Below are 24,207 nucleotides of genomic sequence, written 5' to 3' on the forward strand. Positions count from 1 at the left end.
GTTGGAACCACTCTAAAACATCCTGAAACAATTGATGGTAATGTTAAAACTTTCAATAAAAGGATAAAAAGGAAAGACAAAGGAAACTTAACATTACCATTGATTATGAGCATTGCTAGGGTTGAGTTAGGTTTTTTGTTTAGGTTTGGGTTTAGGAGGGGGAGGGTTGGTTTTATAGCTAAGGGGGGGAATATTTTGGGAGGGAAACAACCCCTAGTTTCCTCCAAAACCACCTGAAAACCGCCACCAAGGATCTCGAACTCCCCACACACATGTGAGAATTGGTTAGCCTGTTAGGGTCGAAACCAACCAATTAGGTACAGAACCAATCAATTTGGTATCTAACTGGTACAAACTAGCCCTCCAACCAGGTATTTCTACCTATTCATTACCCAGACCTTTCTAACGGGTCGATTTGATCGTTACCAGTTCAAACTAACCAATTTGACTATTACCAATTCGGACTGGACGGTTTTTAAAACCATGCTTCTAGCTCAAGTCAGGTAGTTCGTTAGATTTTGATTATGTCTTGTTGGTTCCAGCTGAAGTCAAGTAGTTCTTTAGATTTTGATGCTTTTAATTTGGGTTATGGAGAGTAAAGGCTCTATAATTGAGTTGAAGAACTGGCAAGTCCTCATCAAGCCGAAGGATTCTAGCCCAAATACAATGTAGGTAATAGGGGTTAAAGAAGGTAATTTTACAAGTTGCATGGTGAACCTGTTCAAGCCTTGGTGCATAATAATGATAGCTTGTGCAAGTTGTGGCACAAGAGTAAGAGGCACATGCATTACAAGGTGCTTCCAATTCCAAGGGAGATAGTCATAAGTCTTTTATAGTTTAGTATTGTGCAGCATGGTGTATGCAAAGGTTGCACGCTTGGCAAGCATGCCAAGGCTACTATCCCAAGCAACAAGTCTAAGGGGATTCTAGACATATAACACAATGTTGCACTAATCCTTATCGGGATATTATTGGCGCGGGGAAAAAGTCGGAAAAAATCGTAAAAATCGGGGAAAAATCGGTAAAAATCGAGAAAAAATCGTAACATACAAGCGATAAAGAAGATTACTATAGATAGCTGGTGTCTGATGGGCTTACCTTATAAGTTCAGTATGGTACTCTTTCTTATTTGTGAGGTAGGTTCATGAAGGGTCGAATTTGATAATAATCGATCGTATCGTGCGAAATATCATATAATAATATAAGCCAGCTGGTTAAGAAAAGAAGCTTTCCTCCTGGGTGTGAACCGTGACAGCGACACCTTAATCAATCGTTGGAAGAGAATGTTAAGGCGGTGGGACTTCGAGCCAAGGAGATAAGAACAGCCGATTCGAGCCAAGCCCAGCCCAGCCAAGGATATAAGCGAGCGAGGCAAGGCGTATTTGAAGAAGCCCCGGCAGCAACACTTATTTCCTATTCCAATAGGATGGAAGGTGTCTAATAAAGGCCTCTAGCAAGGGCACTTTATTATTCATTTTTTTGCAATTTTTTTAATATCTAAAGCATCTACAACATAAAATAAATACATTGACACATAAATATGATAAAAGAACTAATATATAAGACGTTTAATATCATTTCTAGTGCCACATCACACATAACAGTGAATCATGTCATAAATAGTAAGTCCTGACTCATAACTTCCAACTCAGCCTCAAAATATCAACAAAAAATATAATAATGTATCTCATATCATGAGCCATAATGTCATATACAATGAGATGAACCAAATAACTAAAGTCTAATACTATTGATTTCCTTTGCCCCTCTAGATGTAGATGTCGATGGAGTTGGCAGTAGACTCTGCTATGCTCTAGAAGCTGAAGAACTAGGAGCTACAGGAGGTAGACAACGTCCTCTACTAGTGACAGGGGTAGCTTGGGTCACCTCCTCCTCATTACAAACAACAGAAGAAAAAAATAAAAATTCCACGATTTTTTCATAAAAATCGGCTTAAAAAAAACTCGATTTTATCGCCCGATTTTATCCTTGGCGATTAGTGCAACACTGTTATTATATATTATTATAACATTCAGATATTTGTAGACCGATGTCAATTGCATCAATAACAAGAAGCATGTATTATGTTTCCCTGATGATTTCTCTTAAGACTTGGATCTACTTCTTAAAGGCCAAGGAGGAGGTATTTAGCATGCTTTAGCAGTTCAAAACTCTAGTTGAAAACTAGGCGAGGAAGAACATCAAAATCTTGAGTTTTAACAATGGGGCGGAGTATACAAAGAGGCAAGAATCAAGAGGGAGTCAACAATTCTATACAACCCGCAGTGGAATGGGGTTGCAAAGTGCAAGAATCGATCCGGGTTACTAAGGCCATAATATATTAATAGGGCTTGTTGATGTTTCTTTGGGCGCAAGCATGCAACATAGCAGTGTACATCCAAAACAAATGTCCTCATAGGAACTTGGAAGTTGAGACACCAAAGTAGGCACTCACTAGTGAGAAGCCAAAGGTGAGAAAATTTCACATCTTTTGTTGTCCAATTTATATCCATGTACCAACAAAGAATGGGACCAAGTTGGAGGCCCCAGCATGAAGGGTTTACATTAATTTTAGTTAACAATGGCATGTTCTATGCTTAGCACAATTACTTAAATGTCCTTTTAGCAGCCCAATGACACTTTCCAATTTAGTTTTCCAATCGCAGTGACATTACCCATAAATCACATTGACAGTAACTCTAGATAGAACATGAATAACAAAATGCAGAAGACAAGCCAAGACAAGAGAACACCAAATTTGGCGGATGCCAGTGGAAAAACCCAAGATGGGTTAAACCATTTATCAATTCTTCTTATTATTATATCAAATGTTGAGCAGAGAGAGAAAGTACAAAAGTCAAAATTGACTTGACAAATCACAGTCAAAGCAACCCTGTCAAATCTATAGTCAATGACGGCCAAATTCTGCCCTAACCAAAAATTCAACGATGGTCAACACAGCAGCGAATCATCCTTTATGCAGCTCGGTCAAAAGCACTCTAACTCGGCCTTCTGAAGTGGTCAAAGTAAGCCCAAAACAATCACTAAATCAGCGGTCAAACCTGTTCAAATTTTGCACTTGAAGTCTACAGTCAACTATGTGGTCAACGCCGTTCAATCGCCCAGAATGCCTCGGTTCCTGTGCCAACCAATGTGTCCTTCCATAATTGAATTTCTGGCATGAAAAACGCAATCAAAAGAGGTCAATATGACCCTAGTCAACGTTGGTCAAACATATAACAGTTCCTAAAATTTTCAGCTCTGTAATCTGCGCTGAAATTTGCCCTTCTTGCCACACGTGTGAGAGAAAAGATATGCACAACAAGTTGTACAATCCAATCAGAGAAGGAGAGAGAAGAATGTGTGTGATGAATGATGCCAAATGAGGTTTGAGGTCTCTCATATTTATACAAGTTGTTGAAGTCGTTGAGGGTGAAGTGACATTTCCATTGGGCTTCATGAACCTATATGATGATGTGACCGACCTTGACAATTTGCATGTGTGGGTTTGACCTCAAAAACCTATTTTCCCTTGTCCAAATTTGATGATCTTTAGGTCAATTTTGGGCCTCTCGAAAAGAGGAATTCAATGCAATCATCATCTCCATCAAATGAGTTGTCCAATGTGCAATTTGGCCCTAGTTGCTAATTTTAACACTCCCTCTCAACTAGGGAGAATCGCACCTACCAATCCATCCATCATCATGCCATCCTGTCATCATGTACCATCTTTGCATCTCATCTCAACTCTGTTGAACATTGATGTAATAATGAAGAAGAATCTATCGAGAGTGAGTCACAAGACCTTGACACTCTCCACTACCCAAAGTCAGTCCAGGGGCAGAACCCCAATCAGACTTGATCCTAGATCAAGTTGTTGAACACCATGCATCCTAGACATAGGAGTACAACAATACACAATGCGTCCACCTGTAGTGCTATGGTTCCTATCCACTTTTCCCAACTCATTCGCCAGATGAGAGGTACTTACCATGAGTCTCGAACTACATGGTTAGGATGTATGTTGGGGCATCCGCAAGAGAAACCACACATCCTATTCATATGCCATAAGAGAAGGTGAACCACTCATCCTATGCATCAATCGTAGGGGAAGGTGAACCATTCACCCTACACACATGTCAACCATCATGAGGTTTCACAGGGGAAGGTGAACCACTCACCCTATACACAGCACACCTATAGGGGAAGGTGAACCACTCACCTTATGGTCGTGCATAGCTGCAAGAAGTACCCCAAGCCCCCAAGAGCTCCCAGAGCTCAATGTCCAACTCAAGCAGGACCCTCATGGGAAGGTCCTTCCACGACTCCAAGTCTCTCTCGAAAGACTAAGAATTTGACCTTCCCCAAGGGCTTCGTGAGGATGTCAGCAACCTACTCATCAATCCTGATGTGTTGGAGCATTATTGCTCCCCGTTGTACCATATTCCGGATAAAGTGGTACCTTATTCCGGATAAAGTGGTACCTGATATCAATGTGCTTAGAGAGGTCGTGGAACATGTGATTCTCTAAAAGGTGAATCCCACTTTGGTTGTCACAATAGATCACGGTGGTTCCCAGCACGTGCTCAAATAGCTCACTGAAAAGCTTCCTCAACCAAATAGCTTCCCAACAGGCCATACTAGGTGCAATGTATTCGGCCTCGACGGTGCTTAGAGCAACTGATTTCTGCTTCCTACTCATCCAAGAAATTCAAGCAGACCCCAATGAGAAGCAACATCCTGACGTGCTTTTTCGATCCACCACATTGTCGACATCAGAATATCCATGTAGCCTCAAATTCCTGGTAGTGTATCTCAGCCCATAGTTGATTGTGCCACATAGATAATTCAAGAGATTCTTAGTAGCAATCAAATGTATGTGATGAGGCTCAACCATAAATTGACTCAACGTATTCACAACGAAACATATGCCTGGTCGGGAGTCTACCAAGAACATCAGGGCCCCCACAAGTTGTCGATACTCAAAACGGTTTGCCAATTCGGTCCCAACAGCACTTCCACATAGCTTCTTGAAGTTGACTTCCATCAGAGTAGACACAAACTTACAATCCACCATCCCACATCTATGTAGTAGCTTCACAATGTATTTTCCTTGAGAAAGGAAAATCTCACCTACCTTTTGCCAGACCTCCAGGCCTAGGAAGTAGTGCATCAGTGCTAGGTCCTTCATCTCGAACTCGGAAGTCAAATCCCTCTTGCATTGATAAATGAGAGGATTTGCACTAGTCCGAAAGAAATCATCAACATAAAAGACCAAAATGAGAGGCACGTTTTTTTCAACCTTGAAGTGTAGGTTAGGATCAGCATAGCTCCTCGTAAATCCCAGCTTCATAAGATAATTGTCATTCCTCTCGTACCAGGCCCTAGGGGCTCGCTTCAACCCGTAGAGAGATTTCTTCAACCTGCATACATGTGTCCTTTGATCTTGTACTTCTAACCCCTGAGGTTGTTCCAAGTAGACTTCCTCCTTAAGCAACCATGTAAGAAAGCAGTCTTGACATCCATTTGATGTAGGCTCCATCCTTGATTGGCAGCGAGAGCAATGATAGATCAAATAGTGGTATATCGAGCAATCATGGCAAATATCTCGTCATAGTCCACTCCTTCCTTTTGAGAGAAGCCTCTAGCAACAAACCTAACCTTATATTTTCAGCACTCCCATCAACTCCATGTTTGATTTTGTAAAGCCATTTTGAGATGACTACAAACTTGTCTTCGGGTCTAGGCACCATGTCCCAGACATCATTCTTCATGATTGATCCGTATTCCTCATTCATCACATCCTTCCATACTTGGTGCTTTACAGCTTCTTCGAACATGCACGGTTCAACTTGAACAATAGTACTCATAGCAGCCAAATATCCTTTGTACCTATTCAGTTTCTTACTTTCACGAAATGTCACTCTTAGAGCAGTATGTCTTTCAGCATCTTCGAGAGTATCTTTGAGCCATAAAGGTCGTTTCCTTGAGGTAGAGGGATCACTCAGAGGTGGAGCAATAGGATCCATCGAACCATCAACATCAGGCATAGGTTCATAGATAAATGAAGAGTTGATTTTGAAAGAGTATTTTCCTATGCAATGTACATCCTAGTCTATAATGGTTTTAATTCCTTTTATTTTCCGAAATAGAAGTAATGAGTGAATGGTAGAATGTGAGACTTTCAATTTAATTCTTGTTTTTGTTGGGTATGTGTTATATTCTTTACATGACTAATTCCAGTTACAAGGGGGCTGCAGACCCCCTATTCGGGGGGTGGCAACTGGGCCACCCCCATATTTGGAGGGTTCACAAGGGGCTGGAATCCGCCCCTTGCATGAGTTTGGCGATAGCACCCCCATAAAAAAATAAAACAAAAAATGGGCAGTTTTTTATGTTTGTTTTTTGGTGGTCTTCAACACACATTTTGCTAAAAGCGGTTTTGTGGCGCATGGTGGTTTTGCCTATGATTTTGTAGTTTTGATTAAGAAACTACAGTTGTATTCTAATCTAGGCTAAATGGATTGGCGATTCATGGTTATTGGGATATATATATATATATATAGAGAGAGAGAGAGAGAGATCTTGTTGATTTTCCCATTTTTTGGGTTTCCAAGATAAAATATTTTGTGTTAATCCAAGTGTTTTTCGTTTCATCTTTTCTATTTTAATTAAAAATGTGTTTGCAGCAATTAATTGTACGGGGTTAAAACCTATAGTTTTCAATGAGTAATAAACAATGATGTGATTTGAGTTTCAGATCTATGCGCTTTCTTTCACTTTCTTCAATGATATGTGTTTCAGTATGTAGTAGATTTCATATGGCACTTCTAAGAGAGATTTCAGTTTTTTGTTGTCCTAATTACATAGGTTATAAATCCAATGTTCCATGAGGACATGTCCCCCAGGGTGGGGTGTGTTGAAGAATGTAACTAGGTTCAGTCTTCATAATTATGCTTGAAGTCAAAATGTAACATATTTGTCAAAAGAAAAGCAAAAAGAATTTTTCTTATTATTGAATTTACTTATTAAAGCATGGGTTTCATGCTTGGGTCAAATGTATAGGTCAAGCCTCCATTGTAGGGTTTAGGTTATTGTCAAAGTCAATTTGTGAAGACCCATCCATCCATTAAAGTCTCCATGTTGTTGAAAGAATCTCCATTAAGTCAGCTTCCATAAGGTGATCACATGTCAGCCTATATAGACACAATCATTTGAATACTTGTGTCGGCGTAATTATATTGGACAACCACTATATATAAAAGCACAGGGTCTTCGCATTAACTTCACAATAGAGAAATTCAGATAGGGATTTCAGAGACATGTTTCGGTGTCTTTACAGTGAAAAGTTCGGATATCACAGTGTGCACAGTTTCAGCTCAGTGCTATTTCAGAAGGAAAGGTTTGATGTCATTACAGAGATGAACTCGCATTACAGTGCCTACATGATTCAGTGCTATCACAATGACCTCAATTTGGTGCTCTCACATGACCACAGTGACATCATCTCAGTGCTATTACAGTGACCTCAATTTGGTGCTCTCACATAATCACAATTGTATGAATACTCGTGTCGGCTTAATTATATTGGACAACCACTATATATACAAGCACAGGGTCTTCGCGTTAACTTCACAACAGAGAAGTTCGGGTAGGGATTTCAGAGACATGTTTCGGTGTCCTTACAGTGAAAAGTTTGGATATCATGCCCATGGGGCTTTGAATTGACGGTGAATGGGTGCACTGTTACGGCACTCCTTGTGATAGGTCGCTGGTTCAAATCCCCCATGGGTGCTTACCTACCAAAAAAAGAAAAGTCCAGATATCACAGTGTGCACAGTTTCAGCTCAGTGCTATTTCAAAAGGAGAGGTTTGATGTTATTACAAAGATGAACTCGCATTATAGTGGCTACAGGATTCAGTGCTATCACAATGACCTCAATTTGGTGCTCTCACATGACCATAGTGACATCATCTCAATGCTATTACAGTGACCTCAATTCGGTGCTCATCATCTCAGTGCTATTACAGTGACTTCAATTTGGTGCTATTACAGTGGTGCTTTCACAGTATCTCGTTGTTATTATAATCGTGCTATCACAGTGGATGAAGGAGCTCGAATTAGTTGCGGAGGTTAAGAAGACTCACTGCTACATGAGCAATAGAACTGAAGCATGACAAGGTTGACTTGATGGATGGAGGTAGTCTCGAGTCTAAGTCGTAAGGGTCTTGGTCGTCTCATCTTGAATCTACTAAAGGAAGAATTTTGACTGGGTTTTACCCTAGAGTGGGGTTTTGCCCTGGCAGCATGCCTGCATCTTGTGTTCTCTTCTATTTGTTGTTTTGGCATTAGTCTAGATGATAAAAAAAGATAACTCGAAAGAACAAATAATAATAATGAAAAACATCACAAGATAATGTCATAATAAGATAAATCCTCTAACTGCCTCACTTTGGATTTCTCAACATGGTTTCAGAGCTATGGTCAAAGGTAGTTTGAAGAATTCTCAAAGAAAGGTTTTGTGTATATTAAAGAATAAGTCAGCTTAAGAAGGAGGGTATACCTCACTCCACAAAAATTGGGTCAGTCAAGTCTCGGAATAGTCACAATACAATAAAGATGTGACTTCATTATCCTTTGCAGAGAAAACTTCAGTGGAATTAAGTTATAAAACCTCGCAATCTACACAGAAGAATAAGCTCAGATTATCTCTTAAATAAGCTCGGTAGACTCTCTTGGAATTTCTAAGTCTAACTGTTAGAAATCCTACCTGTACTTTCTAATTTACTTCTTCCTACTTGTTCTGTTAATTAACAAGTTATTTACCATGTAAAAATTGAAAATAAATACAAGTACAGTCTCAACACACAGATCATCAAATGAAGGAAAAACAAGCACACAAGTGACACTGTTATTTTTGGACTAATGTCCTCAGAAAAACTCAATGTGGGAAAACCGGTGCAGCTATCTGAGGGTTTTATTATTAAGCAGTTTCAGAATACAATCTGGGTGCCAGAAATGGCTCACCCAACAAAGAATGCCCTTGGCAGTAGTACCTCTCAGTTGAAGACACATATTAGCCCCACTCTGTCCCACGAAATCTCCCAACATCAACCTCTAGGGTTTGCGTCAGCCTCTCTGGCCCTGCATTAGCCTCTTGGGGCTTTGCGTCAGCCTCTGGAGCCTCTGTGTCTCACACACTGGCCCTCCTCAGGCTCTGCGCATCTCCTGGCTACCTCTACGTGGCCTCTGCCTACTTCTGCATGGCCTCTAGGTGGCTCTACATCAACCCTCTCCCGGCTTCCGCGCTGATGCTCCCGGTACTATCTTTGCCTCTCTGCCACTGCATTCACTGCCCCTCAGCTGCAACTTTGATCACTCCTTCGATTTCCTCAGCAAGCCCTGCCCCAGAAAATCGAATTCTTGATCAACTTGGTGTGTTCTCCAAGTGACCCTCAAGCCTCCTCTTATACTTTTCTCATTGACAATTCAACGGTCAATATTAAGTCTCTAATCAATGGCTAAGATTAGATCTGGCTTGATTCATGACTTTTGGACCATTCTAACTCAATTTTATATTAATTCACGTTAATATTTTATTTTCCCTAAGTTTAAACTTAGGGACTCCATTAAAAATATTAATTATTTTAATATCTCCCAAACTGGTTAGATTCTGCCCAAACCATTTCTAGGTATTGGAGATCTCATGTGCTTTAGCCTCTCCACCAATTTTCGTGGCTAAAGCACATCCAATGCTACCCCAAATCAACAGACTCTTGGTGCAATCACAATAAATATCAGGTCAGTTTGATTAAGGTAAAATCATTGTTTCGGTCACGGGGTAATCACTGTAACACAGTCTCGGTGCAATCATTGTTTCGATACCACCATAGTGAGAAGATTTTGGTGTAATCAAAGTATGTGAAGGGTTCAGTTTCAACACAGTAAGAAGGTCTCGGTGCACCACAGAAATGAAGTCTCGGTCATATTACAATGATAAGGTCAAAGCAGTGAAAAATATTTTGTCTTCCACTCATTGAAGGGATGGAACTTGGTACAGCTGCCTACGAAGATCTATCATGCACAAAGAGAGTCAAGTAAGTATTCCATACTCAACAAGATGCACTTGCAACAAGTCCAATAAAATCAGAGGTATGTAATTCACAAGGTCTGTATTTTTGTGAGCTTTCAGATTTTTAAATCTTAGATAGTCCTAGTTTACAATTAGTCTAAAATGTAATCCCTAAAATGATATTCAAGAACCTTAAATCCTTATCTTTATAAGTAATCTAGAATGTCAAGAAAATAATCTTAGTATTAATTGGAAGGAAAAATAAATTTCATTTTTATATAAAGAATTACATCCTCCACTATTAGAAAATATAGATTAGGAATTAACATCATATTCTAGGTATCACATATTTTGCCTAGAAGTATTTGTTGCAAGTACAAAGTATCATGGCACGTCAAGGAATCCCTACAAGGTTTGTTAAGGAAAATCTCCAAGTATGACTTAGACTATACACCTTGTAAAATTCTCTTAATATAGAAGGTATATTCATCTTATTTTGAAATTTGTGTTACATTACTAACATCGTTATGTCTAGTTGTATTGAATCATAATGATTTTTGTTTGGGGTGATTCATCTTTTGGAAAATGCAACTTCCCACACACTTGGGACAGGGGAACGCCTAGGGAAACAATTCCCCACGTCCCCCTTTTGGGGAGACGCAAGGGGAAATGTTTCCCTAGTGTGAGGGATGTGTTTCCCCAAAATGGGTGCTTGTGGGCATTCCCCTCCAAAAGGGCTAGGTGTCCACCCTTAATTTTGCTTGAAAACAATAATTTATGAGTGGGGAAGCTTAATATTCAACCCTAGGGCCCTATTAACGCTATATAATTAATGGTAATGTTAAATTCTTAAAGTAAAAGTGACAATCTCATTTATCTTTCATTTTCATCCTTTGACTTAATTTTTTAATAATACCATTAATTGACTCAAAGTGTTTGAGAGTGTTTGATAAGTCTAACTATGTCAGCAAAATGATTGACCATCTTTCTAATAGTGGTAGTTACATCAAGCTTAAAAAGAATCCCATTAAGTCTGTGTCTAAGGAAGTAGTTATCGCCATTAAATCGAATTTATCGCTTAATCCTCTTTCCCTAAAGCTTATCAAGAGCAATCCCCTCACCCCTATGATTTATGGCCTTCCAAAGATTCATAAACCTGGGGCCCCTTGAGACCTATTGTCAACACAATAGGTGGACCTACGTATCTTCTTGCTAAATTCTTGGCTCTTAAGCTTAAACCTCTTGTGGATTGCATTGATTCCTACGTTAAGGAGTCTGCTTTCTTTGTTAAAGAATGGAAGGATATCAGGTTGGACCCTGGGGATTTGTTGGTAAAGTTTTGACGTTGTTTCCTTATATACCAAAATCCCCATTCAAGATGCCATTGGTGTCATTAACCAAATCACTAACTAGGACACCTACCAAATTGGTTGGCCTCTGCCTCACCTCGATTTTCTTCAATTTCCAAGGTGAGTTCTATGAGCAAACGTACAGTGTTGCGATGGGTTCCCCTCTTTCCCCTATTGTAGCTAACTTACTTATGGAATATTTTGAGACCAAGGCTTTAGCCTCAGCTCAATTTCGCCCTAAAAAGTGGAAGAGGTTTGTTGATGATACTTGTGTTATATGGCCCCTTTGTCGTGAGAAGTTGGATCTGTTTTTGAACCCCCTGAATTCCCAATCAGACTCCATCAAGTTCAAGGTGGAAGTTGAGGTGAACGAGTGCCTCCCCTTCCTTGACATTCTCCTTTCTAGAATGGATGATGGTTTCGTTTCTCACCAAGTTTTTCGCAAAAAAACTCACACGGAACAATATCTTCATGCTAGCTCTCATCATTTTCCTGCTCAAAAATTTGGTGTTATCAGCGCTCTTGCTACATGTGCCCTGAGAATCTCTGACGAAAACCACCTCGAGTTCTCGTCTTCTTGAAGTTTTTAAAAATAATGGCTATAGCAGAACTCAAGGCCTTTAAAAGAGCCTATAAGGGTTTAAGAGTAAAACTGCTCATGCTAATCTTATCACCAAGGTTCATCTCTTGTTTATCCAAGGGACCACGAACAACATTGCCCATATCCTTAGGAGGAATAATGTATCATCTTCATTCAAGCCTCTCAGAACCATTAGAAATTCTCTTGGATCTATTAAAGACCCTGTTGACCCTAAGGACATGAAAGGTGTTTACCTAGTTCCTTATTCCTGTGGTATTCCCTATATTGGAGAAACGAGTCAGTCCATTAACCAGAGAATCCATGAGCATGCAGCAAACATTAGGCACAATTGTTCCCGCTCATCGGCTCTAGCTGAACATGCGGAGAAATCCAAGCACCATGTTTGTAATATGTATTGAAAGACTCTAGAGTCATTGCTAAGGTTGATCACTTCCACCATAGAAAGCTTAGAGAGGCTATGCTAGAAATCAAGAGGCATGCTAGAAATCTTAACATGGATAATGGTTGGAAATTGAGTAAGAACTAGATTCTGGCCCTCTCTTCGTGATTCTGACCCTTGTCTCTGTCCTCGATGTGTCTATTTCTAAATATTATTTTTTGTAATATTAGTTACCTGTTGTGTTTTACCATTTACGGTCCCTATCTCTTTATTTTAAAATTTTGCCATATTATGATTTATTTTATTTAACATAATTATTATAAATATACTCCTAACTTTTTATTTTTCTTTTTACATAAATAATATTTTATAACCTCTTCTTAACACTTTATCTTTATTCATTTTCTGCAATATTATAAATTTATTTAATATAATTAAAATTATTAAATAAACTCCTAACTACTTTACAAATATATAATATCCTTGTACCAATTCTTTTCCCTACTCTTTAAAAATCTATTAAAATTTTATTATTATAATTAGTTTATTTAATATAATGAAAACCCCTAACAACCACTTTATTTTAAATATACCAACTCTTGTTCCTTAGAGTTTCCTTTTTAATTAATTATCCTTGCTTTATTAGGAATTATTTTATTGAAAATTAATAAACTCCTAACAACTACTTTATATAGATAACATTTTGCAACCATTCTTAACCCATATAGGATTATTTTAAATCTAGAATTTTTTTCTGGTGTGCCTTAAACCATAAGATTCCTACCTGGGAAGTTCTACAAGCTCGCTTTAAACAGGGCCCTGGAAGATGCCCTTTGTGTTTTGCGGATGATGAAACCATTTCTCATCTTTTCCTTTCATGTCCGTTCACAAAACAGGTTTGGATAGAAGCGGAAAGGCTCCTAAATGTAAAATTAAGATGGGAAGGGGTCAGTATGACTGCAGCTTGGGAATACTGGTGGAACCATTTTCAGGGGAGGAATCTGAGAAATTTGCCCCCCATCCTCTGCTGGGGTCTTTGGCTTGCAAGGAATCGCAGCATTTTCAGAGAAAAGTTGACTCCTGTGGCAGCTGTGGCCATTCAAAGTACCGCTATTCTCGACAGCATTCCTTTGGATGAGGAACATGCCAATCATAACCAGAGGAAACAACCCAGCATTAGGGATGGGATACCGTGGGCTTTTTTTGACGGTGCCGCACAAAACAATAACACGGGTGCTGGGATATGCATTCACATTAGTAACTCTCACTCAATCAAGGCTTCGGTAGGAATTGGAATGGGCTCAAATAATTTCGCTGAGCTCTCTGCTTTAAAACTACTGCTCTGTTGGCTCATCCAAAAAAATATCCTCACTGTTCAGATTTATGGAGACTCTATGAATGTTGTAAATTGGGTTATTGGAAAATTCAGATGTCAGAACTATATGTTGATGCCTCTTTTAGAAGAAATTCAATCCTTAAAGCAGCAGTTTAATGTTTTTTCCATTGAACATATATACAGGGAATTCAATGAGGTTGCAGAGGGGCTTTCTAAAGCAGGTCTTCAACAAGCTGTGGGCTCGTGGAGAATAACCGAACAGATCCAGGATCAGATCCGTGTGTCGGATCACCCTCCATATTCATAGTGTTTTACTTTTTTTTTCTATATGCACTAGATGATCTGTCTGTTCATAGGATATCTGGTGGCATATGTTTTAACTTTTTACTATGGGTTACTGTTCACTTTTTATATACTATGATGCTCTAGTTTTTAGAGCGGACTGTGGCTATTATATATCGGTATGGGATCAGCTGGGTCGTTTTCCTCTAGAAAGGAGGCCCAGCTGGATTTAGGATTTCTGATCATGTTTTTCCTTCTGGGTGCGGCTGTCCAGGCCGAGAGTATGTGTTTATTTTTGAGCAGCACGGTGTAGGGGTGCTGATGATCCTCATTAGAGGAGGCTGGCCTTTTATAGGCAGATCATTTCAGAATGTTAACTCATATGCTTGTAACTTTTTTACTTCTTATAAAAAAGTTCGCTTTTTTCCTTGGAAAAAAATATAGGATTATTTTAATTAATTTAAGAATCATTCTTAATTTATTAAATAAATAAAAAAATAAAAATAATTATGATTCTAACAGCGACTTTATGACTTAATATATAGTATTTTTAATAAATAACTCCTAACTGCCATTTTTTAAGAATATTTTATTTACCTTATTAACTAATCACTAACAGCTAGTTTTTCAACAGCTAACTTTGGGCAATGATGCATCCATGCTATTTATTCTTGAAGATTGATTGATTTTTTCACCTTGTCCTGAGGATGAACCACATTAGTTAGTTCAAAACATCGACCAAATCCTAATAATGTGATTAATCTAAAAGACATTTATCTACAATATGGATCACAAAAGTCTTATAGATCTAACTCATTGGCTTTCATATGGAGAAAGTAGAATTTTAAATCCCACTCAAAATCCATTAGACTTCACATTTTTCAAGATTTCAAGGTTGGGGGAATTGCAGTGTTTCCATTGGAATCTATCATGTATAACGGTCTGGAACTAGCGTTTAATCAAAAACACCAAGCCCAAAAGCACCCATTTTGAGAGGGGATGTGTCCCCCTCAAATTTGTCTAATAACCCTTGAAATTTATAAATTATAAAAATTAAAAATTAAAACTAAAAACAAAAATACATAACAAATATCAAAACCTAAACTAATTTGCAATCTAACTCACTCATACAACTTATCAAGCTTATCTTTATTGTGCTTACCACGTTGTGCTATCTAAATTACTAGTTAATTGTTGCCTCTCCTCCCCTGCGACACTCCTTCAATGCTCATTGTCCATTTTTAATTTTCAGTTTTTAACTTTCAAGTCTTGACTCTAGATATGGATGACCTGAGACTGATTCTGTGACTTGTCACTCTTTACTATTTTTGAGTTTGATCTGTATCAATTTACTATTCTAGTATTCAAACTTCAATATCTACTATAATCTATTTTGTTTAGTACTAATTAGATTCTAGAATGATGAATGATGAATTTAAATTTTAAATCAATTTAGAATCTAGAATGACGAATTTAGTTTTTAAACCAATGTAGATTCTAGAATGGTGAATATGGATCAATGTATTTCATTATTGAATCCCGTGGTGTATGGATGAATGGTATATTATCAGTATGAATGATGAGTATGGATCAGCGCATTTCATTATTTAATTCAATTATGTATGGATCAATGTATTTATGCTTTCATTATTGACTATGAATCCGAAAATATATATATATAGTATATACCCCGATGTCCCCCCATCCGGAGTCTTGGTGGAGCATTTGTATAAAATAGACTAAGACTGTTACCATATGCTGAAAAATTTTAACAAATTTTAACATCTATTGTATGACCAATTTTGTTTATCCAAAGTAGAAAGCTATTATGTTGGGAGTCAATCTAGAAAACAAGGGAACTCCACATTCAAGATGTATACTCAAACCTTCAGAATTTTGTCATGGGTTATATACATCTTCATAAATAATATCTATTTTATTTTTGGCAAGGTCTTTTAGGGCATGCATAATGTAACAAAGTCTCATATCACTGATAAAGGTGGTCCATAGTCCAGACCCTTAATATGTTAATTAGGCATCCATTCTGTCCTGGTTCTTAAGTCAAAAGTTGGTTGTATGAATGATTGTCTCCCTTGTGAAATATATGTGTTCTGTATTTCATTCAAATATTGAACAATACAAGCCAATCTCTTCCTCTACCTCTCTGCAACTTGCATTGAGTGTGCATAATATTGTATGGTATCAAAGATCTAATGGAATTTACACAGTTTAGAGCCATGTTCTAAGGAAAATGGTTGGTCTTTGTGATTACTGAAGACATCATTGTCAAGAAAACAGGATTAGGAAAATTGACACAGACAGTAGGCAGATTGGACATGAGGCACTCACAACGTGATGCATGTGAGCAGTTGTTGGAATTCACTGGAGGTATTTACTGTTAACAGTTTTATATTAAAAATAGATCTAATACTTTGCAAGTTTGAACTTAGGAAAGACTACAATGATTTTCAAAAAACGGAGACATCATGTGGCAAGGAAGACAACCATTAAATATCCTCAGTTAAAGCTTAGGAAAAACAGGCAACATTATAATAGAATAGCTCCAAGAAAACGTCTGACAACATAGCCGCAAACAGCAATAGTCTGACAGCCATTATGCCCGTATCCAGAACAATAGCTGCAGCAGCGTGCGTATAACAAATTGTATACAGCATCAGGGTTGACAGCATGCATTCCCATGGGATAAACTAAATTAGAAAGCAGCATATGATTGCAGGCATCATGACATAGCAGCAAAGAAGTAACAGTGTCGTCAACAGCATACATCTCACATTAGCAGCATACGAGTTGGATGCTCAAGATTATTTTCTGACGGGCATACATATTGGACACCAGCGTGTATCTCCAAATGGGTAACATATCAGCGCACACAACAATAAAAATGCACTAATGATTTTGAGTTTGTATGTTTCTAACTTAAAAAAATACAACATGACAGACAAATAAAAAACATTAAAGGTAGCCATGTGAAACAGCAGCCAGGCAGAGGCAATAAGAGAAGAAACACATCAGCATTCTGAACAAAAATGACATGGTAGACATTAATGGGAGGTCAAGGGACAGCAACAAACATAAATGATAAATCCAGAACACATGCAGTCTCCGTTGATGACAGGATTAACATTGCTAGAGAATGTGATGAAAAACAATATTGTTGAAACTTAAATTCATATCAAGAGGCAGTGATGATATTTTGGATTTGCATAGAAAACATCACAGGGGTTGTTGATGCAATTTACAGCCAGAAATAAAAATAGTGGCAGGCAGTAAATTGTGAACCAAAACATACATAGTTGTGTATTTTTATGAGGCATTATGTGGACAGAAACATGTGTTGTAGGATCTGTGTTGGGAGGTGTTGCAATTGGTTCGTGTTGGGTGTGAGGCATATAAAAACTCCCAGCAGTGCATGATGTGGCTTGGAAACACTCAAGCAGGGCATGTCCAGGACTGTTAAGAAGGGGCCAACACAAGCAAGGTGTACAGCACAGACAACATGCAGATGTGATTTAGAAAGATCTATGCAGTAAGTGATCGGCATCAACTGAGTTTCAGTCTGGATACCATGATCAATGGGATCAAACTTACTTAACAGAGCATAAATTTGCAAGTCATCGGTACATCTAAAGTTCTGGGCAGATATGTAAACCAGGCAGCAGCTGACAAGAGATTTATCTTATGAAATTTGGCATGGGCAGACATTAAATTTTATGCCAGAGAAGGTGGCATGAGTAGTGTGGATGTGAAGAACAACATTTGAAATCAAATGTGGGTGCCAAAAATAGGTATGGTGGAGACACAGTTGTGGGTCGCAAACCTGGAGCAACAGAGAAAAACAGGTTTTTTGACTCAGACTCAGACAGTTGGAAAGCTGGGACATAGCATCCATAGAGCTAGCAGATTTGTGCTACAAGTAAATTTTTTAATATCACCATGTCAGCCATAGAGCTGGAAGAATTTTGTTGGCAAGGAGATATTGCCAGGTAGTACAAGACAGCGCTAGTGTTCATTCACTAATACACTCCAGAAAGCAGCCACAGTGCTGTATAAATTGTAATATCTATTATTTGCTGGTAAATGTTTTCCAGCCAGGGGAGAAGCACATAGGAGGTAAGTTTGTTCTAGGGTTAAGATTTGAGAGTTTTTTGCTGTAGTTAGATTCTTTCTTTCAAGAACTTTTTTGTTTACAAAAGGCAAGCCTGCAAATAATGGTCAGGATCAAAATATGTAGAATCACGTGAATCAGATGACAGAATGTTTCAGTGTATGAAGCAGATGACTGGATTTTTTTTGGCTTAGAACATATACACCAAATAGGAATGATTAAATAAGATAAGATAATTTAATTAATGTCCAGCAGATGACAACAAAGTAGGTTAATGGATTATGGGACTGAAGGATACATCCAGTACATGTACAATGTGGGAGTGCAAACACAACTAGAAAATGCCAAAGCTAAAACTAGGATAAAATGTAAAGAGGGATACAACAATAGAACAGCCCCAAGAACATGTATATAACCAGATCAAAAGTCCCCGGTGATATAAGTCCAAGGCTGGAGGTCGATGATGTCAAGAATGCCCGAGTCTAAGAGTCCATGGTGATGGGGGCAATAGTGGTGTTGGCTCGCTATAAGAGTCCTCTAGAGCCAACGAGGTATTTGTCTGCGTGATCTTGGGGGTGTGTACAAACAAGGGATACTCCTAGCATCCATCGAAGGAAAGAAGCTCTGGATAAGTCTCGAGCTATTCTGTTGGGGCTAGGGAGGAGTTTGTCGCAAGGGGGGTGCACCCTACTCAAGAACTATCTAGAACTAATTCCTACGACGGTCTGGGTGTCAATGAACTGATGTGTTGTCCAACACCTCCGCAATGTTCTAGAGGATACCGGTTGACCTCCCAAAGGGGGGGGGAGGGGGGAACCAAGGTCTCACTGTTCTACTATCTGAAATACTTTGCAACTTAGCTCATCGTTTGTTGCTCCAATCAAACAAATCAACCGAGAAGTATGATGTGATCATCCTAATCGTCCCCGAGTGAGGCAAGGTATGTAGGATCTCAAATCTGTCTAAATATCTCCCTAATGAAGAGGGCTAGGTATCTCTGGTCAGGATACCGAAAGAAGGTAGAGAGGGATCCTCCTAAATCTCTATAGAGACAGCGGTAACGCCCTCTAATCTCGTGGTATAAGGGGCACCTAAAAATGAGGTGTTGCTCTGTCTCTAGCTCCTAAACGTGACATACCTGGCAGATTCTATCAAATCTTGGTATATGGTGGTCAATCTCTGCTCAAAGTTGACGGGAACCAACCCGAATTTGGCCCAAAGGGATCCTGAGTGAGCACATCCAATGTCTAAGTGCATATGGGGGCGGACAATGAAGCCATCCTATAACTCCAAGAAATGCTCAAGGTAGAAGGACATCTCAAGCCTAAGCCTGTCGAGGGGAGGGGGGATTCCAAGTGACTTGAATGCACAATCTGTAGATATCCTCTCTAATGGAGTGATTCAGTACCTATTTAGGTGGCATGAGATGGCTCGATGTAGCAAGGGAGAATCTAAAGGGGGGAAGACACTCTGGGGAGATGGTCAGTGCCTGGAGAAGTCAAGAGCATCTGAGAACCAACCACGTGTCTAGCCTAAGGGGGGGTGACGAGAGACCGGAGGTCCCACTGTTCTACTATCTAAAATACTCTTCAACTCATCACTTGTTGCTCTAATTAGCCGGATCAACTTGGAAGTATGATGTGATTGTCTGAATCATCCCCAAGTGAAGCAGGGTATGTAGGATCTGAGATATATGTCTGAATATCCTCCTAATGAAGAGGGTTAGGCATTATGGCCAGGATACCGAAAGAAGGTAGAGAGGGATCCTCCTGAATATCTATCGAGGCAGTGGCAACGCCCTTTGACCTCGTAGTATAGGGGGCACCTAAAAAAGAGGTGTTCCTCTATCTTTGGTTCCTGAAGGTGACATACCTGACAAATCCTATCAAATCTTGGTATATGGTGGTCAGTCTCCTCTCGAAGTTAATGAGAACCAACTCGAAGTTGGCCCAAAGAAATCCTGAGTGACTGCATCCAATGTTTGCACATGTATGGGGGGCGGACGTTGAAGCCATCCTATAACTCCAGGAAATACCTAAGGTAAAAGGACATATTTGGGCCTAAGCCTATCATGGCAAGAGTCCAAGTGACCTAAATGTACATCCTGCAGATATCCTCTCTAATGGACTGATTCAAAACATGTCTAGTTGACATGAGATGGCTCGATGCAGCATGGGAGAATCTGAAGAGGGGAAAACGCTCTAGGGAGATGGTCATGGTCTAGAGAAGTCACGAAACATCTAAGAACCAACCTCATGTCCGGTCTCCATGAGCAAATCAACCAAAGAAGAAGGAAAAATCCAGGGTCTCAAACTCACCCGGAATGGAGATGCCTTGGCTCATCAACGATTTGTGGATGATAATATGCTGCAAGGTACACCCACGATCAAAAAAGCTAAAGCTTTCAAGCAAATCCTAAACGACTTTGCTATGGCCGCTAGTACAGAGGTAAGCCTTACCAAATCTAAGATTTTCTTTTTTAATACTGACATTGCTATTCAGAGGAACCTCACCAGAATTCTCAGCTTTCAAAGAGAACAGCTACCCTCCAAATATCTGGGAATACCTCTAACGGACAAACCCCTGAGCAAGGCAGTTTGGGAGCCAATCACTAATAAACTCCAGGACAAAGTCCAGAACTGGACAAACAGGTCTTTGAATTTAGCAGGATGGCTAGTCCTAACAAAAGTTGTCCTACAAACTATTCCCATCTTCATGCTCTCTGTCATTCCTGCTCCTAAAGGAGTTATGCAGCACATCAGAAATATACAAAGGGACTTTCTATGGGGCAAAGGGGAAGAGAAAAAGAAATGGGCCTTGGTAGCATGGGATAAGATCTGTAAACCCAAGACACATGGAGGTTTGGGGCTACATGACCCTGAAACCCTAAGTAAAGTTTTGGGGGCCAAATTATGGTGGAGATGGCCAAAGGAATCGGCAACCCCTTGGGCAAAAATTTGGAAACAGAAGTATGCAAATAATTGGCAAGAAAAGGACCACATTCAAATGTCTGGGCTCATCAAAGGCTCCCACATTTGGAACAAAGCATGGGAGAACAGAGCTATTGTTTAGAAACACAGTTTCTGGGAGATCAGAGATGGAAACCTAGCTTGGTTCTAGGAGGACAACTGGCAACAGGAACCTAACCTGGTAAGAGAGGAACTTGCCAATCTCAAGAATGACACTGACAATAAAGGTTTACTCAGGGTAAGTGACTTCTGGGATCAGTCTAGGAACAATGGCAAATGGAGAATATGGAAGGACCTAGTATATAGTGAAGGAACCTCTTTGAAGGCCCAGGCAGAAGCACTTGCAGTGATCTTGGAACAGAGAAAGATTTTGATATCAACATCGTCAGACCAACTGAGATGGGGAAGAAACAACGAAGGCAACTATAACCTCAAAGAAGCCAAGAGAATAGCCCTGGGGCTTGACTTTACAAACCCTAATAAGGTTTGGAGGGATCTCTGGCAGAGCCCACAGTGGATGAAAATCAATCTGTTCATGTGCTTGGTGCAACATAATAAAATTCTAACGTGGGAAAACCTTCGAAAAAAAGGTGTAGCAGATCCATCTAGATGCCAGTTATGTGAAGTACAAGAGGAGACCATGGAACACCTACTCAACCTATGCCCTTTCACCTCCACCTTGTGGAATTGGGTGGCCTCAATATTCAAACAAACAGGCAAGGACAATTTCAGCATCACGGATACTCTGAAGAATTGGAGAAGAAACTTCTTTGAAAATGATATAGTCAATAAAGCTTGAGCATTGGTTCCAGGCTTTCTAATCTGGGATGTCTGGAAAGAACGCAACAATAGGATTTTCAAAAACAGCATTGGCTCATCCTAGAGCATCATAGCTCTGATCATTAGACAGCTCTAAGAGAATGTAGGCACCCTGCTAAAGAAACCCCCTGAGAACCCACCTCAAAACCAGGATGCTCAAATAATATTGCATTTGGGTCTAAAGGTACCTTCCCCACAGGGCATAAGCAAGATGGTAAGTCATATAACAGCAGGTAAGGATTTCTGGCAACCTCCCCCTTATGGCTTTTTGAAATTCAATATAGATGGTGCCTCTAAAGGAAACCCTAGGGTGGCTGGTTATGGCGGAGCCCTAAGAGATGAGCAGGGTAACATAAAAGTCATATTTCATAGTCATTTGGGGAAGGCTACTAACAATATGGCAAAACTTATGGCCCTAGAGCAACACTTAGAAATCTTGAAGAAATCAAAATTGCAGAACACCATCATTGAAGCTGACTCTGAATTGATAATTAATTCGGTCAAGAAAATATGCAATGGCACAGCACCAGAAAGAGTGTCCAAACACTGGCGATTATTGCAGGTCTATCATCGCATACAATCTCACCTAAGAACCCTGAGAACCCTCAATTTTGTTCATGTGCGTAGAACAACCAACAGTTTGGCGGACAGGTTGGCGAATGAAGGGGTACTCTGTTCGAAAAGTAATAGAAGATATGAATGGATGCTTACTCCCCCAAGGAAATTGCGTGAAGACTGTCACAGACAGGCTACCAAAGACAGGGAGTACTTCCAAAGCATGAGAAGACTAGTGGAAATTGATGAAAATGGAACAATCACAGGTTAGTAGCTTGTGGTAAATAGCGGGCAGTAAGGCAAGAAGGATGCAGTTACCTGACTAAAGTTGGCCTTGAAATATATCTTCCTATGGATTTCGGGCGGGAAATGGCTCGTAGGTCAATTCTGCGGGTCCGTTTGTTATGATAAACAGTGGGCAAGTTACCGGGATCGCCCTCTTCCTATGGATTTCAGGTGGTAATTTGCAAGTTCGTTACTTCTCCAGTCAGACCGAAAACGTTTAGAGAGGTGGCATAGGTTTCCTTTTGGGTCCGCATGTTTAGGTAAACAGTGTGCTAGTTGTCGCGATTGCCATCATCCTATGGATTTCGGGCGATTAGTTGCACGTTTGTTATTTCTCAATCCGGACCTAAAAATCTTTAGGGTGGAGGTTTGTTTCTTCTTCGGTTCCGCCAGGGATGTTATTAAACGTGCTAGTTGACGAGATCGCTTTTGATCCCCATCATCCCGTGGATTTCGGGCGGAATAGATGCACGACATTTATTTATGATTTTGGACCCGAAATAGGTTAGAAAGGTGGCCTATAATTCATTTCGGGTCCGGTTTTCGAGTTTTAGTACGGGCCAAGTGAAAGCCCGAAAACAGTTTCTAACTGTTGGATCTTTGATGGGTGTTTCGCTTGGTCTTCAGACTATTCCGGTATTCGAAGGTCTTGGTTGGTCTTTGGTGCAGCTATATAAGCCTCAGTTTTGTGGGCTTGGAGGTTGGGGTACACGGTGGGTCTTTTGATCCACAGCATTTGGGACAGCAGGTATCCAGGTCTTTGGTTGTCCAGTCTAATGCCTTGAGGGCGGATTGTTTATTGAATGTTTTGTGTGGGCTTTTCACAGCTTTTTGAGATAGGTTCAGGTTTAGGAGAGTCCAGTTGACTGTGGTTCTTTCACAGAGCTAGTGTTACTCCTTTGTATTGTGTACATTATTTATTTTTATAGATGAATAGAAGGTCCGACTCATACTTGATCAAAAAAAAATTAATCAAAACAAATAATTCTAAAAACTTAAAAATAAATAAAAATAATAAATGTTCAAACTTAAATAAAAAAAATGGGTCAAACCTAAATAATCAAAACACACTAAAATAAAAATAATATTTGAGTCAAACTTAAATAATCGAAGCAATTAATTCTAAAAACTTAAAATAAATAAAAATAATAAATGGTCCAACTATATATATATATATAATTAAATTAGATAAATAACTAAATAAATAAACCAATAATGAAAATAATAAAGTAATTAATCGTTTATTATTAGTCAAGATAAAAATAAAAATTAAGAATTTAGAAATATGTGTTGACATCTTTTTGGAGAAATCACATCAGAGATAATTCATCAACGCGTTTCGAACCATCCAGTGTGGTCATCGTCAGGATAAGATGGAGAATCAGATCATGGCACCAGATTAAATAAAAAAACCAATGTAGAGACCCTTAATA

The 24,207-nt window shown here is 39.3% G+C and overlaps 1 protein-coding gene across 1 annotated transcript in view; it reads right to left on the reverse strand.

Annotated features, from left to right (window-relative positions):
• LOC149264174 (putative WRKY transcription factor 4) overlaps window positions 1-24,207 on the reverse strand; it is a 188,576-nt gene that overhangs the window by 128,853 nt on the left and 35,516 nt on the right. The gene's annotated exons all lie outside the window — the stretch shown is intronic.

This window comes from Pinus tabuliformis, chromosome 6, assembly GCF_031772625.1.
Source record: "Pinus tabuliformis cultivar Carrire ecotype Pingquan chromosome 6, CPIR1, whole genome shotgun sequence".
In the NCBI taxonomy this organism is placed as follows: Eukaryota; Viridiplantae; Streptophyta; class Pinopsida; order Pinales; family Pinaceae; genus Pinus; species Pinus tabuliformis.